The sequence below is a fragment of the Limulus polyphemus genome, unplaced genomic scaffold, assembly GCF_000517525.1.
Source record: "Limulus polyphemus unplaced genomic scaffold, Limulus_polyphemus-2.1.2 Scaffold4366, whole genome shotgun sequence".
Lineage (NCBI taxonomy): Eukaryota > Metazoa > Arthropoda > Merostomata > Xiphosura > Limulidae > Limulus > Limulus polyphemus.
In genome coordinates, this window is record NW_013669976.1 from 85,824 (window position 1) to 91,148 (window position 5,325).

Sequence of the window (5,325 nt, forward strand, 5' to 3'; positions counted from 1 at the left end):
AGAATATAAGATAAGAACCTCATATCTTTTCTATTTGCTGAGATATCACTTATGTGCTGATTCAAACACATTGGCCCCGCTCACCTCTTTCTATTTTTGGAAACGGTCCCATATATACACTTACTTCAATATATGACAGGTGAATAACCAATCGAAAACTCAGAATGTCACCTTAGTGGCTTTCTCAACCATTTTCATGTGTTAAGACGCCATCTCGTTTTTTTTAACCACAATTTCAAGGAGATAGGTTGTGTCTTTAGTCTGCTCGAAATTTCATATTTTTTTTAGACCCAAATACAGCTTGGTTACTGAGCTTGATAAATTATAGTGGAATTCTATGGTATCGATATGATAATTTGTGATTTTTTGGTTATTTAACTGTATATATTTATATGTATATATATATAAAACGTAAAAGAAACTTTTTCGTTTCATATCCTCCACGTGCGAAATTTTAAAAGGCTTAGCAACCTACGTCAAGCAGCAAACGAGTACAAAGGTCTTAACTAGAAAAGATAATTGTTTGCTTTAGTTCTTTATTTATTGTTCTATGTTTTAAGAAAAATAATTTTAAGAACTTATTTCTAAATAATAATAATCTGTGTACATATATAATGTATACTAATTGAAATGTGACTGTATTTTACAAAATACTAGTCCACTAAAACACAGCCAAGACAGGTCACTTTGTAAAGACTATTGGATACGGTAAGATGAGAGCACATGTACCGCGTCATTGTAACTTCTGTATTGTTAGCCAGGCTCGGCTGAAATGTCAATATAATCAAAATAATAAATATATATATATACACATGTGTAATGTTATTAGATTTAAACTATTTAGTCTAAACATTTATGTTTTGGTGTTGTAATGTGTTGTCATTCCTGAACGAAAGAGGCATAATTTATGTTTATTTCCTAATTTTTTATGGTGGTTACAAGATCGGCCAAATCTTACAGAGATTCGTTAGTGAAAAATAACAGATAAAATATAATGTTTTTTTCTTAAGAAACATTTGATACCTATTTGGACATTATAAAGATTTTGCATGTGAAATATGAACATTTTCCGATGCATAAAAGTATTTTTAATCTTAAAATGAAAATTACTTTGCATGTTGGATTTGCAACATGCAAAAAGAAAAAACACAGGCATAAGAAAAACATTGCTTAACAAACCTTAAGACTTAATAAAAAAAATGATATTTTGCATATGAAAGCATTGTAATATTTACTGATAATATGCCAAATGCCCCCCCCCCCCAGTGACATAGCGGTATGTCTGCGGACTTACTTATAACGCTAGAAACCGGGTTTCGATACCCGTGGTGGGTAGAGCACAGATAGCCCATTGTGTAGCTTCGTGCATAACTTCAAACAATATGCCAAATTTCGATAACATACGCTTACTAATTTAAAAGTTATAGCATGAAAACTATAACAAGCACAAAATGGTTACGAGATCGGTTCCAGGGACCGAGCCCGTGCTGAAAAAGTTTTAAAATTCGAGACAGTTTTTGTTTTGTTTTTTTTGCATAAAAATTCTCAACAAATAAACTTATATTTCGTTAGCATTAAAGGTGATCATTGTGTCTTCTGAAGTTATAACCTGTACAAAGTGGGTAAGGTACTTAACAGGTGAGGAGGTTGTACGTGATAATGGTGAAATTATATTTTCCAGATATGTAGCTAAGGGGTTGCTGGCACCGTGAGTTTCTGTAATTAAAGTATGGGACAGAGAAGGTAGCCTTGTTTGTGGATTTTAGGTAAACCACAGACGTGTGGAGTACTGTTAGTTGTTTGTTTCTGTTTCACGTTCTTTTTTGAAAGTTTGGTTATTTTTTCTGTGTGTTAGTGGTTAGATTAGGCTTAACCTTCCTGTAGCGGTCATCCTCAACTAAAGTTTGGAGCTTGAGAGTGTATTCCTTTTGTCAGTGGTTACAGTGGTATTACGTGCTGGTTGAATGGTTATGGTGTTGTCTTTACGTTCCTAAGAGCAGGTTTTCTGTTAGGGAGGTATTTTAGTGAGGTATACACATGATGACTTTCTGGATTTCTAACTTTATCTTGATTCTTCTTTTTCTGTTACAGTTGTGTCTTCTGTAGTTCTGGCTACACCTACGGTGGGTGTCTTGTTGTGTGTTAGGACGAAGTTTAGTTATTTACTTACAAGTTTAGAAAAATACTTTGTTAAATTAAAACTTTTGTCGAGCCATTGAAATTGCAACGCGTCCAGGTTTTCCGTTAAATATACATAAAATGTTTCAGCCTCGTGTGATACGAAACATTCGAAAGCTGTTTTGTTTGCAGTTTTGTCACACTACGTGCCATAGATAGGGTAAGACGCATTTCGAAAGCCGATCTTTGTTTAATTACAATAAATACTCAGTCAGCAACTTAGCTAGTTACAAACACGCTGAATGGGTATTTTTGTGATACATCTAAGAAAGTAACCGTTTCATACTATGCAATGCAAAGACGTTTAAACGAAAATTATGTATATGGGCGTAAGGTATACTGAATAAATATCGAAAATATAAATTAATTAAAACTAGATGTATTTACGTAGGGTCCCCGAAAGTGTCCTGTGTCAAAAATGAATAAAACCAAAATTAAAGTAACAAATATTTTTATTTCTTATTTTTTAATTTTGAAGTTCACATTCCATGCTATGTTGTAGCCTACAGAGTGTATAATTGTTCTCGTGATTCATGGCATGCGCACGTTTTACTGACGTCACGACATTACGAATTGCAACGTTAAACGTCCCTTATGTGTCGTCACTTTAGTCGATTGACTGACTGACAGATAACACGCTACTGTATACTGGTGCGAGTGGTTGAAACAAGTGACCCGTCCAGGTGGCCTTTGGCCCCCTTTCGGGAAATTAATCAAATATACATACAAAAAAAATTGTAAAAGAGTGGACAAAAAATCTAATAGTATTAACCCTAATTGAACATTTCACTTGCAGTCATTTACAGGAGTCAAGTTTAAAATTCTTAAAATTAACGTCACGTAATCGAGTTGTCTATTTCCATGATATGAAGATTATCTAAGACAGCAATCCTTGCACTTGGTGATTCATATTGTAATATATATTACTTTACTTAGACTAATAAGAAACATGCTAAATATATCTCCGCCACATGAAGCGTGTTAGTTTATTTCCTTACCATAAAGCTCGCTCGTCTGTTTCCTTTATATGAAATATGTTGATATATTCTAACTTATTGGCGAAACGCGTGAGCCACAAGTGTTGGTAAAACACTTCATTTAAAGCCGTACTCTCCAGTCACCATCAGCGATGTTTATAACTACTTAAACTAATTGTAACGATAATCAAAACCGTTCTATGTAGATAGATTTTTATAGTAGAGCTACTTCAGAACCTGTAACATTGACAGACACTCTTTAGGACTTTGGTCTTAGTTTCAGCACGACAGTGACTTTAATCCTGGTGTTGACTAATCCACCATTCAGTCCTACATGTTCTAATCAGTGTAGACTAGTAAACATGTGGCTCCTATTCTTTCTCGTGTTTTGTCTTGTGAACTTTGTTTAGAAACGTACCCAACCAGTCATTCCACCTAGTGTTTATTTTCTTTTTACTAAGATAAGAAATTATGAAATAATCCTCCAGATTTGTGTTAGCACTGAATTAATTGTGCTAACCAGTGTGTATACTACATGCAGGGTAGATTATTGTTTTGTATGTCTATAACCATGGTGATGGATCGATGTTTATACTTTACTATCCTACATCGGGTGTACTTAATTGTAAATTATTGTTTTGTATGTCTATAACCATGGTGATGGATCGATGTTTATACTTTACTATCCTACATCGGGTGTATTTATCTGTAGATTATTGTTTTGTATGTCTATAACCATGGTGATGGATCGATGTTTATACTTTACTATCCTACATCGGGTGTATTTATCTGTAGATTATTGTTTTGTATGTCTATAACTATTTCACTCTCCCACATGGGTTTGCCAACTTATCAACTTTCAGTATTGAATGTTTGTTACTGTAGCAACGCGAAAGTGCCAAGAGATTGTAATATTGACTTGAATGTTATCACATGATACGTGGATAACAAAAGGCATGACCATTTTACGGGATTATTATTATTCAATTTTAAAGCAGGTTGGTGGTATCGGGGTTGTTGAATATTTCTCTTATTTTAGTACAAGGGATTTGGATGCTAATACTTGCCGATTTCCATATTAATGAAGACAGGCGATGAGTTGGGAATTTATGTGTTGTAAACAAGTTCCATGTGACCAGTTCTATGTGAATGTGTAATTCAAACAGTTCATTACTTGCAATAGAAATTTCAGCGATGCTTACTGAAGAGCCACACATACACGGAATTAAAAATGATAATAATAATAATAAAGATGATAATGTTGTTACGTCTCTGGTCGTTAGTTAATTTTCCGTAAAAATTCTTTCCGAAAAAACTTTACCGATACAAGTCCTTTCTTAAATAAAACTGATTTATTATTTCTGAATACAACTTTGCAATACACTTAATTTCCACAGTTACGTTATAACTCACAACGAACGACTCACGTGCTCGACTCAATCGTCAATCTCTGTCTGCAGTTCAATTACATTGTTGCCGTCAGTTCTTGGCGGCTTATATACAAGAGAATACCGAAATCTAGTAAACGCTCGTGCATTCACGAACCTTCGAGAATATGACGTGTTACTAGATTCACGTGACCCCCGCTGTCGTAACAATATTAATAACGAAGTCCGAAACGACTCTGAGGCTCCCAGTAGCGCCACCTCAGTGGTTCCGAACAATATAAATGCTTTTATTTTATAAAATAATATAAATATTGTTGCTTTTACCAAAATGCTCTTATTTTATATATAATGGAACATCAATTAAACCTTTTAACTACATGTTTTCATAGATTTTCTTATAATCCTTAAATTAAAACGTTTTACTATAAATTACAGGCATAGTGAAATATGTTTTTTAAAGGAGCCACATATCAGTTTTTGAAGAGCCGTGGGTTGCCCACCCCTGCTCTACATCCAGTGCTAACGAGACCTTTTCTTAATACTGGACTCTTCAGGCAGACAAGACGAACTGAACGGATAAACACTGGGTGTTGTACGGCGTATCCCTTGTAAAAAACAAACAAAGGAAACACCGTAAAAACATGTTGTTGGTGTGAACGTGCTTTGTAGTCACTATGAGAAACACCTATACACTGAATAGGTGAAGTGGCCAAGATACTTTTTATTCACTACACCTATCCAGCGTATAGGTTTTTCTCATAGTGACTGCAAAGCACGTTCAC